The sequence below is a fragment of the Gopherus evgoodei genome, chromosome 7 (assembly GCF_007399415.2).
Source record: "Gopherus evgoodei ecotype Sinaloan lineage chromosome 7, rGopEvg1_v1.p, whole genome shotgun sequence".
Taxonomy (NCBI): domain Eukaryota; kingdom Metazoa; phylum Chordata; order Testudines; family Testudinidae; genus Gopherus; species Gopherus evgoodei.
The window spans coordinates 130512925-130525855 of record NC_044328.1 but is presented as its reverse complement, the minus strand read 5'-3'; positions in this window follow the sequence as shown (position 1 = coordinate 130525855).

Genomic DNA, 12931 nt, shown 5'->3' with positions numbered 1-12931 from the left:
CTGAGGGTTCGGAGTGAGGGGCACTGGCAGGGCTGTGGGGGCCAGGGCTGTGGGGGCCAGGGCTGGGCTAGCAGGGCCTGCAGGTCGGGAGTGAGGGGCACCGGCAGAGCTGGGGGGAGGGGGGCCAGGGCTGGGCTAGCAGGGCCTGCAGGTCGGGAGTGAGGGGCACCGGCAGAGCTGGGGGGAGGGGGGCCAGGGCTGGGCTAGCAGGGGCTGCGGGTCAAGAGTGAGGGGCACTGGCATGGCTAGGGGGTGGGGGGAGCCCAGGATTTGGACAGCAGGGGCTGTGAGTCAGGATTTAAGGATGTCTGCCCAGCTCCGTCTCTCTCTGCCCTGTCTGACTAAGGGGGCAACTTACACTTAAAATGGCCTTCACCGAACAAGGATCCCCTCTCCGCCAATCCTGGCAGAAATCTTCCCCAACCTCCCTCCTCCGCCTGCAAACAGCCCCCACAAGCTCATCAGCGGAACCAGCTCCCCACAGGCCAGGACCCACCAACTCAGACCCTGCCAGAACAGATGCAAAACCTGCAGCCATGTCCCCCCACGACATGTGGGCACCTCACCCAGGGCACTCACTGGGGGCTCGAAGGCACTCGCAGGAAGATGGTAAAAGATAAGAACCCCCCACGGCCTGGGTCCACCCTCCCCAAATGATCACTCGGGCCTGACCTCTGAGTCCTGCTCCGAGGAGCCTGCCCGGCACCTTCAAGGGCAGAGCCTGGGAGCTTCAATTCCCCCCAACTCTTGGGTTTAATAGACACAAGCTGAACCCCACTATCACCCTCGTCCTGTGAGGGGAGAGGCACTAACGGGCCACCGCCCCGTATTTACTTCTGCTGAACAATCCGGCCAGCGTGTCTGGGGGTGTCTGCAGCTCAAACCCAGGCTGCCGGGCCGGGCGGCGGGCTGAGGGGCTGCGTAATGGCCCTGTACATGCTCAGTGAGCAGGCTGGAGCCCCCCCCGGCCCCTGGGGGGAGCAGGCCAGAGCCCCCCAGCCCCTAGGGGGAGCAGGCTGGAGCCCCCCCAGCCCCTGGCAGGGAGCAGGCCAGAGCCCCCCAGCTCCTAGGGGAGCAGGCCGGAGCCCCCCCGGCCCCTGGGGGGAGCAGGCTGGAGCCCCCCCTGGCAGGGAGCACGCCGGAGCCCCCCCAGCCCCTGGGGGGAGCAGGCCAGAGCCCCAGCCCCTAGCAGGAGCAGGCTGCAGCCCCCCCGGCTCCTGGAGGGAGCAGGCCAGAGCCCCTCCCCACCCCCAGGGCGAGCAGGCCAGAGCTCCCCCAGCCCCTAGGGGGAGCAGACCGGAGCCCCCCCCGGCCCCTGGGGGGAGCAGGCCGGAGCCCCCCCGACCCCTGGCGAGGAGCAGGCTGGAGTCCCCCCAGCCCCTAGGGGGAGCAGGCCGGAGCCCCCCCCCGGCCCCTAGGGGGAGCAGGCCACAGTGCTAGGGAATCCTGACGGGACCCCCAGGCTGCAGCCTGTGTGAGCTAATTTGCTAGTCCAGGGCCCTGGAGAAGGGAGCCGTATGTGCCCATGACAGGCTGCCGGCCCTGCGAGCAAGGCCAGCCCTGGGCGGGGGCTGCCCCAGGGAAACAGGCAGCTCCTGCCCCCTCGGAGGGCACCTGTAATGCAAGAGTTGGAGCTGAGCCCCACCAAACTCAGCTCTTGCCAGGAGGGGCCCAGCAGGGCACGGCCTGGAGCAGCTCGCCCCCAAGGAGCGAATGTTGCACTGTCAGGAAGCAGCTGCTTTTGTCTGGACGATACATTTCTCAGCTAAGGGCCTGAGCTCTCTGGAGCTGACACAGGCAGTGCCCCAGCTGGACCTAAGGGCACAAACAACACCGCACACCCGCCACGAAACACACCGACAAACAGGCAGCGGCCAAAGAACGTAACGTCACAACTGCAATTCCTGCCACGGTGCCAGCCTCACGGTAACTTCAGAGGGGTCCTCATGGGTGTGTCGATACACACATGCATATTCCTGCATGCACACACACACACTCCCCCCACATGCACACACCCCCATGTGCACACGCTCATGCATGTATTGATAGGCACATGCATACTCCTGCATGCACACACCCCCACATGCGCACACCCACTCACCCCCTGCTCTCTCTCTCTCTCTCACACACACACACACACACACCTGCTCACACACACCCTCCATAGGCAAACATATCCCCACATGCATCCCCCATGTGCGCACCCCAGTGTGTGTACATACACACCTGTAGATGCCTGCATGCACACACACACGCGCACACACACGCACACCCCCTCACACCTCCGCACGCACCCCCATGCATAAGTGTAGACACACGTGCATATTCCTGCACACACCACATACAGACATGCACACCCACCCACCAGTGCACAAACACCCCATGCATGTGTAGATAGACATGCATATTCTGGCACCCACCAACACACACACACACACACACACATGCACACCCACTTAGGGTGACCAGCCAGCAAGTGTGAAAAATCAGGACGGGAGTGGGGGCGGTAATAGGAACCCATATTAAAAAAAGCCCCAAATATTGGAACTATCCCTATAAAATCGGGGCAGCTGGTCACCCTACACCTGCTCCCCCCCACGTACACACCGCCCCCCTGCACACACACACTCACCCCCCCATGAGTGTGTAGATACACACATTCACGCCTGCTCACACACCCACACCCATGTGCACATACACCACCATGTATACACACAAACACCCATGTGCTCACAATCCCCATGTGCACTCCCCTCTTTGCGCACTGACCCCCCACCCCAGTGCGCACTCACACCCAATGTAGGAGGCACAGTCTGACTCTCAGCCCTTAGGCACTGCCAGCTTTCCGGGGCCCTGCCCAGCCCAGGGCGCCCCCCAAGTGCGTGCACTGGGACAGTCATTACTCACATGCTCCCATGCTATTTTTCCAGCCCTGCAGCTCCAGAGCCGAGACCCTCCACCCCGGGGCAGAGGAGCGATGGGGCCAGGACTAGGGCGTTGGTTGCGCATGGAGGGTGCCAGAGGGTCCCTGGCTATTTGTGAGCCAGCTGAGGCATGTCGGGGAGCAGGATTCCTCCGCTGGCCTGCCTCTTGAAGCAGTGTTGTCTAGTGGTTACAGACAGCACAGCTACGCATGTCTCCCTGCCAGGACCCCCCCGAATGGACCCCCCCTACTCTTGGGGCAGGGCCCCAAGGCCTTACTCAGCTGAAAAGGGTGAAGGGCCCAGAAATACGACTTGCCAGGAGAGGAGGGGCTGAGAGATGAGCCCACAGCTCAGCACCTGCCCCGGGCACAGGGGATGCCCTGGTCACCTCAGTAGGCAGGTCAGGGCGCTGAGCCACAGGCACCCCAGGAAGAGGGCACCTCCCACTCCTGCTGCCCCTGGGAAATGCCCCCCCCAGGTGCTGAGGAGACACGGACCCAACCTGGATCTCTGGAGGAGGAGCAGCTTGGGCGTGAGCTGGGAGCTGGCTGGGGGTGGCACATCAAAGACCCAGAGGGGACCCACAGACCTCTGCCAAATGTGTCTCATCCCACAGCACAGCGGCTCCTGGCCCCACCCCAGCCTGCCCTGCAGCCGCCCCGTGACCCCAATCTCCAAGGGATTTGCAGAGCATGTGATGTGCTGGGGCTGGGAGCCCAGCGAGCTGGGCAATGCCAGAGGGCCTGGCAGCTAATCCGCAGGGATTAGTGCAGGGGAGGCTGGGAGCCAAGAGGGACGAGCGGTGCCCAGATGGGGAGGGCAAAGCGCACAGACCCAGCCTGGGCCCCAGCATGGGGACAGCCAGCAGAAATCAGCATAAAGCATCTTCCTCTGTGCCAGGAGCGGCACCAGGGTTTTTGGCGCCCTAAGCACAGGGCCGGCTCACCGGTCCCGTGGCTCCAGTGGACCTGCCACAGGCATGCCTGCGGATGCTCCACCAGAGCCGCGGGACCAGCCGACTGTCCACAGGCACGCCTGTGGGAGGTCCACCGGAGCAGTCTGCCGCCCTGCCAAATCCTGGTGCCCTAGGCAACCACCTAGGTCGCCTAAATGGAAGCGCCAGCCCTGCTCTGCTGGGCCTGTGCTCCCCACCCCGGGCTTGGAAGGGCAAGGCCTCTAGCGACATCTCTCAGCTGGGGAACCTGAGGCACGGAGGGAGGAAAGGACTTGGCCAACATCCCTGAGACTTCCTGGCAGAGCTGGGACAAGAACCCGTCTTGACTCGCTGCTCTAACCCCATCCCAGAGCCGGGAAGAGAACCCAGGTGTCCTGACTCCCAGCTCCTCCCTGCTACAACCCACCAGCCTCCACTACCCTCTCAGAGCCAGGGATAGAACCAGAAGTCCTGGCTTCCAGCCCCCCCTGCTCTAACCCACCAGCGCCCACTCCCCTCCCAGAACCAGGGATAGAACCCAGGAGTCCTGGCTCCCAGCCCTCCTACTCTAATCCCCCAGCCTCCACTCCCCTTTCAGGGCCGGGGAGAGAACCCAGGAGTCCTGTCTCCCAGCACCCCCCGCTCCAACCCACCAGGCCCACTCCCCTGCCAGAGCAGGGAGAGAACCCAGGAGTCCTGGCTTCCAGCCCCACAGCTCCAACCTGCTGACCCAGCTCCCAGACCCCGTGGGGCAAAGTCCCGCTTAGACTGGGGCCATTCATAGAATTGTGAGACTGGAAGGGACCTCCAGAGGTCGTCTAGTCCAGTCCCCTCCAGTCATGGCAGAACTAGGTATTATCTAGACCATCCCTGAGAGGTGTTTGTCTGACCTGCTCTTAAAAATCCCCAGAGATGGAGATTCCACAGCCTCCCTGGGCAATTTCTTCCAGTGTTTAACCACCCTGACAGTTAAGGAGTTTTTCCTAATGTCCAACCTAAACCCCATGAGCTGCCCCTGCCAGCACCCCACCCCCCAGCACTGGCAGTGCTGGGGCACTGAGCCCACCAGCCCTACGAAGGGTGTCAGGGACCCAGACTCAGCTGCCGCGTGACACTGGCTGCTTGTTAGGAACTGCCTTTCTGCAGGCAGCCCCTGGATCCCATCCCCGACCTGGCACAGGAAAGGCAGAGAAGGGAGTGGGGCTGGAAGGGAGCCCCCAGAGCTCAGCAGAGACAAGGGGGTGCCCAGCTGTGAATACTGGCATGTGGAGTGCTTTGGCCCATCGCCCCTCTCAGAACGGGTCACCCTCGGGGGCCCTGAGGGCAAGAGCTGCTCTTGCCCCCTGCTCCCAACTTGGGTTGAGCTCTCGGGGGTGCTTGGTGCCGGCAGTGTGTGCCTGCACCGGGCACGGAGCGGCTGTGACATTCCACACGCCGGAGAGCGAGCTCCTCCCGGGCGGCCAGCGCAGCCCAGAGCAGCGGGAAAGCGTCTGCTCCGGCCCTCCCTCAGTGTGAACAAATCTCCAGGCAGGTTCCAAAAAGTCATGAGAGTTTTAAAGGGACCTGGGTCAAGTCTGTCCTTGGCTCTCTGGTTTCTGACCCTTCGGGGACATGGTGGACTGTGCCTTTCCACCAGCAGAGCTAGGATCTCCTGTTTAAATGAAGGCTGAGAGGCTCCCTTCGGTGCTGGGCTTTAAGAAAAATGCCAACCGGGGTCAGAGCTGGCGACAGCATGTGAGCATGGGGGCTGGTCAGGGAGGGCAGGCTGCTGCGGGGAGGGAACAGGGCCCGGCCGGAGTGCTGAGCACTTCATTGGAGTTGTGGCTTGTTCCAGCGTTTGCTCACAGGCTCTGGGATTGTCAGCTCAGCGCATGGGATGAGTTGGAAGATCGGGCGGCAGCACCTTCAGAAGAACACATCAACAGGGATGGAGGGATGGGGGTGTGAGCTGCTGGCTCCCCAGGCTCTACCCCACCCAGCACGAGCTGGGTCTGCACTTCCAAGGCCCTTCGCAGTCGGTCCCCAGCCAACCCACCGTCTCTCGTTGGCTGCTGAGCTGACTCCTGCCTCTGACCGGCCACCAGGCCAGCCTACCTCGCCCACTCTGAGGTTTTCGAACCTCCCCTGCTGCCCCTCCAAAGCCACCTCATTGTCCTCCTGCACAACCGTCCTTCAACAGCTCTGGCTGCTTCGCCGCAATGCCCCGAAACACGTGGCCAGGTCTCGGCTGCTGGTGCTGAGCTCACGGCCCATCACGCTGACCAGTGCTGGCTGGGGTCCGCGTGCTCACGGCACTGGTTGTCTCCATCTGTTATCTGTTGTTACTATTTATAACACACGTTCTTTGAAGCAGGGTCTCTCTGTTCTGTGTGCACAACTCCAAGCACAGCAGGGTCCTGGCTCAGAGATGAGGCTCCTGGGTGCCCTGATAATACAGATATGTGACAAAACCTCATACTTCAGGGCTGAGTTGATCCACTGCAGGGACCAGGAAGTGATGTTTTTCTCTCACATGACACTGTGAAGCTGCCCAGGTGCATTTTCGGGTATCACTTCCCTGTCTCTGAGCCTCAGGAGCTCTGATCTGATATGGTTCGGAGTTGGTACCTTTTGCAGACAAGCAGTGTACATGGTCACACTTGTTACCGAAAGCACAGGCCTTACCTGAGCCCTGCTGTGTGCACTGATCACCCTCATCCCCAAGTGAAGCAAGGGCAGCCCCATCTGCAAGCCCGGTGAAGGCGGCAATGCACAGAGTGTATGTTTTCCGTCCCTTGCACAGAGGAGCCAGCTGGGGAACAGGGCCCTGAGCAGCTGCTTGGGTCTTTCCTCTCACAGCCCGACGAGCAGGACGGGTGCCCTCAATCCAGCACCCACGGCGCTGGCGCTGCTTTCCTGCAGGCAGCATGTGGGACCAGTGGTCACTCAGCCGAGGGGGTCCAGCCCAGCCCCTCCCCCTGGGGGGCCCAGGGGTCACTCAGCGAGGGGGTCCAGCCCAGTCCCCCTCCATCGCTCCTGTGGGGGACACTCTCCTTTCTGTAAAAACAACCGGAGTCCTGGTTGCACCTCAGAGACTAACACATTTATCTGGGCATGAGCTTTTGTGGGCTAGAGCCCACTTCCTCAGATGCACAGAGTGAAAGATACAGGAGCAGGTATAAATACATGAGTTCCTGTATCTCTTACTTTAGCCCACGAAAGCTCATGCCCAAATAAATGTGTTAGTCTCTAAGTGCCACAAGGACTCCTGTTCTGTTTGCAGATACAGACTAATGCGTCTACCACGGAAAGCGGTCTCCTCACCGTGTGTGTCCCTGCTCAGATGCCAGGCAACGTTACGGGGCTGCTCGGAGTCCCATGTCCCAGACACACGAGCTGTGGTGGCAGAGTCAGCAGGTGGCATTACTGGTACAAGCTTGCTCAGTGCAGTCAGCTGGCTGCAAAGCCTGTGATTAGGATGGTTATTACTTCACAGCAGGGCTGGCTCCAGGCCCCAGCTCAGCAAGCAGGTGCTTGGGGCGGCCAAGGGGAAGGGGCAGCATGTCGGGCTCTTCGGCGGCAATTTGGCAGGGGGTCCCTCGGTCCCTCGACCTGCCGCCGAAGAAGAAAGTGGCAGAGCTGCCGCCGATCACGATCTTGGCTTTTTTTTTTTCCCGCCGCTTGGGGCAGCAAAACCCCTGGAGCCGGCCCTGCTTCATAGGTATATTCCAGTGGCACTCGGAGCCCTTCCAGATCAGGAAGGGGGAGTGTTCAGTGGTGTGCACACACCTGGCACAAGGTCTCTGCCCCGAGCAGACTGCAGTCTAAGACGGTCAGTAGCTCACAACTTTCACACTCCAGCAGCAGGTCAGCCTCCAAGTGCTGGGGCGGGGGTCAAGCCCCGATGGGGCAGCAGGCCTGAGTGCGGTTCAGACAAGGCATGCTGGTGTGAGATGTGGGGCACATTCCCTAGGGGCTGGCTGAGCACTAGGGTTATAGACTAATAGAGTCCCAGGCCGGAAGGGAGCCCCAGGACCATCGAAGCTGGCTGCCCAGAGCAGATCTGTTAGGGAAACGTTGGCATGACTTTAAAATTCCCAGTGATGGAGAATCCACCACGAGCACCTGGAAACTGTTCCAGTGGTTAGTTACTGGCACTGTTCAAAATGTCCATCCGATGGCCAGTCTGAATGTGTCCAGCTTCGCTAGCTACAAGCTGTCACGGAGTGTGGAGGAGTCCAGCCCTGCACCCCTCTTCCTGGGACTCACAGCGACTCTCAGCCAGCCAGTAAAACAGAAGGTTTATTGGACAACAGGAATGCAGGTTACAGCAGAGCTTGCAGGCACAGCCAGGACCCCTCAATCGAGTCCTGCTGGGGTTCAGGAAGCTTAGTCCCCTGAATTCCAACCACCCAGCCCAAAACCAAAACTGAACTAACTCCCCCCAGCCAGCCCCTTCCTTTGTCCAGCTTCCCGGGCAAAGGTGCTGACCCCCTCCCCCCTACCTGGCTCAGGTTAGAGGCTTAGGTCTGGTCCTTCACCTAAAGACATCCCCGGCTCTCTCATCCCACACACAGACAGTCCCTACTCCATCACATCTCTCCCCCCTTTGAGACTGAACTGAGCGGGGTCACTCTGCCCAGTGACCTGGGGAAGTTTCGGGCCCCCCCCGGGACAACGCGTCCGCTATCAGGTTGGCACTTCCCTTCCCATGGACCACGTCCATGTCATAGTCCTGCAGGAGCAGGCTCCACCTCAGGAGCTTGGCATTGGCTCCTTTCATCTGGTGCAGCCAGGTCAGGGGAGAGTGGTCGGTGTACACGGTGAAGTGTCGCCCAAAGAGATATGGCTCCAGTTTCTTAAGGGCCCCCACCATGGCCAGGCATTCCTTCTCGATGGCCGCGTAGTTCTGCTCCTGGGGTAGCAGCTTCTTGTTCAGGTACACGATGGGGTGTCTGTCCCCCTTTTCATCCTCCTGCATTAACACCGCCCCCAGTCCCGTGTCTGAGGCGTCGGTGAACACCATAAAGGGCTTGTCAAAATCTGGGTTTGCCAGAACTGGGCCACTAACCAGAGCCTCCTTCAGCGCCCTGAGAGCCTGCTGGCACTGCTCGGTCCAGACCACCTTGTCTGGCTTCCCCTTTTTGCACAATTCAGTGATGGGGGAGGCTATGGCACTAAAGTGGGGCACGAACCTTCGATAGTACCCCGTATCATACCTTTAGTCCCAGATTTGGACCTTAGCGTCCAAAATATGGGGGTTAGCATGAAAACCTCCAAGCTTAGCTACCAGCTTGGACCTGGTACTTGCTGCCACCACCCAAAAAATTAGAGTGTTTTGGGGCACTCTGGTCCCCCTGGAAAACCTTCCCTGGGGACCCCAAGACCCAAATCCCTTGAGTCTCACAACAAAGGGAAATAATCCTTTTTCCCTTCCCCCCTCCAGGTGCTCCTGGAGAGATACACAGATACAAGCTCTGGGAATCCAAACAGTAACTCCCCCCCTCTCCGTTCCCAGTCCTGGAAACAAAAGCACTTTCCTCTTCACCCAGAGGGAATGTAAAATCAGGCTAGCAAATCCAACACACACAGATCTCCCCCTGATTTCTTCCTCCCACCAATTCCCTGGTGAGTGCAGACTCAATTTCCCTGAAGTAAAGAAAAACTCCACCAGGTCTTAAAAGAAAGCTGTATATAAAAAAGAAAGAAAAATACATACAAATGGTCTCTCTGTATTAAGGTGACAAAATACAGGGTTAATTGCTTAAAAGAAATATGAATAAACAGCCTTATTCAAAAAGAATACAAATCAAAGCACTCCAGCACTTATATTCATGCAAATACCAAAGAAAAGAAACCATATAACTTACTATCTGATCTCTTTGTCCTTACACTTAGAAACAGAAGATTAAAAAGTAGAAACTACTTCTCCAAAGCTCAGAGAAAGCAGGCAGCCAGAAAACAAAGACCTCAGACACAAAATTCCCTTCACCCAAAGTTGAAAAAATCTGATTTCCTGATTGGTCCTCTGGTCAGGTGCTTCAGGTGAAAGAGACATTAACCCTTAGCTATCTGTTTATGACACCCCGCCATCCCAATAAAGGCCTGGACCTGCTTTTTGGTTTGGGGAGCAGGCCAGTCTCTAATCACCTCCACCTTGGCAGGTTCCGGCTTTAGGCAGCCGCTTCCCACCCGATGGCCCAGGTAAGATACTTCAGCCATTCCCATCTTGCACTTCTCAGCCTTTATGGTTAACCCAGCCTTTCGGAGTCGGTCCAGCACTTGTTTAACCTGGGACACATGACCCTCCCAGGTTTGGCTGAAGATGCAGATGTCGTCAATATACGCCACGGCAAAATTCTCCATCCCCCTCAGTAGCTGATCTACCAGGCGCTGGAAGGTGGCCGGTGCTCCCTTGAGGCCGAAGGGCAGGGTCAGAAACTAGTAGAGCCCCAGAGGGGTGATAAAGGCCGATTTCAGCCTGGCATCTGCGTCCAGCGGCACTTGCCAGTAGCCCTTTGTAAGATCCATAGTGGTGAGGTACCGAGCACCTCCCAGCTTGTCTAGGAGCTCGTCAGGCCTGGGCATGGGGTAGGCATCAGATACGGTAATGGCATTGAGCTTTCGATAGTCCACACACAACCCGGATTGACCCGTCCTTCTTGGGGACTAGCACCACTGGCGAGGCCCAAGGGCTGGAGGACTGCTGGATCACCCCAAAGCCAGCATGTCCCTGACCTCTCTTTCTAGGTCCTGGGCAGTTTTCCCAGTGACCCCAAAAGGGGAGCATCTTATAGGGGGACGTGACCCGGTCTCCACCCGGTGGACAGTCAAATTAGTGCGTCCAGGCTGGTTGGAAAACAGCTGTCGGTATAGATGCAGCACCCCTCTGATCTCAGCGTGCTGGGCCAGGGTCAGCTCATCAGAGAGGGGAATTGCCTCCGGGGGGAACCAGCTTTTGTCCCTGGGAATAGATCCACTAAAGGGTCATCTCCCTGCTCCTCCCAATGTCCACACACGGCCAACACCACATTCCCCCTGTCATAGTATGGCTTCATCATATTCACATGGTACACCCTGTGACATTATTGATATAAACTGGAACCATATAGAACATGGTTTGCAACCAAGGTCCTGTAGTGGCACCAAATCCTATGTAAAGGGGGTCATATAAGGTATCTAAAACCAGGTTATGGGTTGCTGATTATGATTATGCTGTCTGGATGTATGTATCATTTTGTAGTTGAAGTTATAAGTATTGGCTGTATACTGTCTGTATTTCAAATTGGTGCTGTAGTTCTGGGTGACACCCCAGAGCAGTTGGTGTTAGCTCTGCTTAGCCTGCTTGATGGCCCATTAAGGACCATCAGCTACACAACTGACCTATTGAGAGGAGGCAGATACGCCTTGTAACTCAGCAGGGTGTGCAGGGACTGGCCCATGTGACTGCAGACTCCATTTTGCTGTAATTTTCCACAGTAAGAACAAAGAGGTTCTTACACCTGGAAGAGCCTATATAAGGCTGATGCCTCATCTCCATCTTGTCTTCAATCCTGCTTCCTACCTCTGGAGGGACTTTGCTGCAAGCTGAAGCTCTACACAAGGGACTGATGACCCATCCCAGCGTGGGATGTTCTCCAGAGACTTGATTTGAACCTGCAGTTTACTCCATCGCTGCTGCAAGCCTGAACCAAGAACTTTGCCATCACTGTATGGAATTGATTCCATTTAATCAATTCTAGCTCTCCTCTCTACCTTTTTCCCTTTATGAATAAACCTTTAGATTTTAGATTCTAAAGGATTGGCAACAGCGTGATTTGTGGGTAAAATCTGATGTGTATATTGACCTGGGTCTGGGGCTTGATTCTTTGGGATCGAGAGAACCTTTTTCTTTTATTGGGGTGTTGGTTTTCATAACCATTCTTCCCCAGGACGAGTGGGACTGGTGGTGATACTGGGAGACTGGAGTGTCTAAGGAAATTGCTTGTGTGACTTGTGGTTAGCCAGAGGTGATGTGCCCGGTTCGACAGCTCCACCACATACTTTACCTCATTTAGTTGCTTGATAACCTTGAAAGGCCCTTCCCAGGCAGCCTGGAGTTTGTTTTAACTCATGGGGATGAGAACCATCACCTGATCCCCAGTGGCGAAGGCGCGGGCCCGCGCCGTGCGGTCATACCAAACCTTCTGCTTCATCTGGGCTAGGGCCAGATTCTCCCTGGCCAGGCCCATGAGCTCGGCAAGTCTTTCCTGGAAGGTCAGGACATACTCCACCACCGACTCTCCATTGGGAGTGGCCTTCCCCTCCCATTCGTCTCTCATCAGGTCTAGGGGCCCCCTTACCCGCCTTCCATACAACAGTTCGAAAGGCGAAAACCTAGTAGATTCCTGCGGTACCTCCCTGTACGCGAACAGAAGGTGAGGTAAGTACTTGTCCCAGTCCTGCGGGTGCTGGTTCATAAATGTTTTTCATATCATCTTTAGTGTCCCGTTGAACCTTTCCACCAGCTCGTTGGACTGGGGATGATATGCTGAGGCCCAGTTGTGCCGGACCCCACATTCCTCCCACAAGCACCGAAGCAGGGTTGACATGAAGTTGGACCCCTGGTCCGTTAAGACTTCCTTGGGGAACTCCACCCGGCTGAAAATGGTCAGCAGCTCATCTGCCACGGTGTCTGCTTTGATAGAGGACAAGGCCACCGCCTCGGGGTAGCGAGTGGCGAAATCTACCACCACCAGGATGTATTTCTTCCCCGACCGGGTCGCCCTGCTGAGAGGTCCCACTACGTCCATGGCCACCTTCTGGAAAGGTTCTTCTATGATGGGTAAAGGCCTCAAAGCCGCTTTCCCCTTGTCCCGGGACTTCCCCACCCTCTGGCAGGGGTCACAGGATTGGCAGTACTGTCGGACCTGGGTAAAGACCCCAGGCCAGTAAAAGTTCTGTAGCAGCCTCTGTCTGGTGCGCCGGATTCCCTGGTGCCCTGCAAGAGGGATGTCATGGGCCAGGTACAGTAGCTTGTGGTGAAACTTCTGGGGAACCACCAGCTGCCTCCTGATCCCCCATGACTCTACTTCCCCTGGGGGAGCCCATTCTC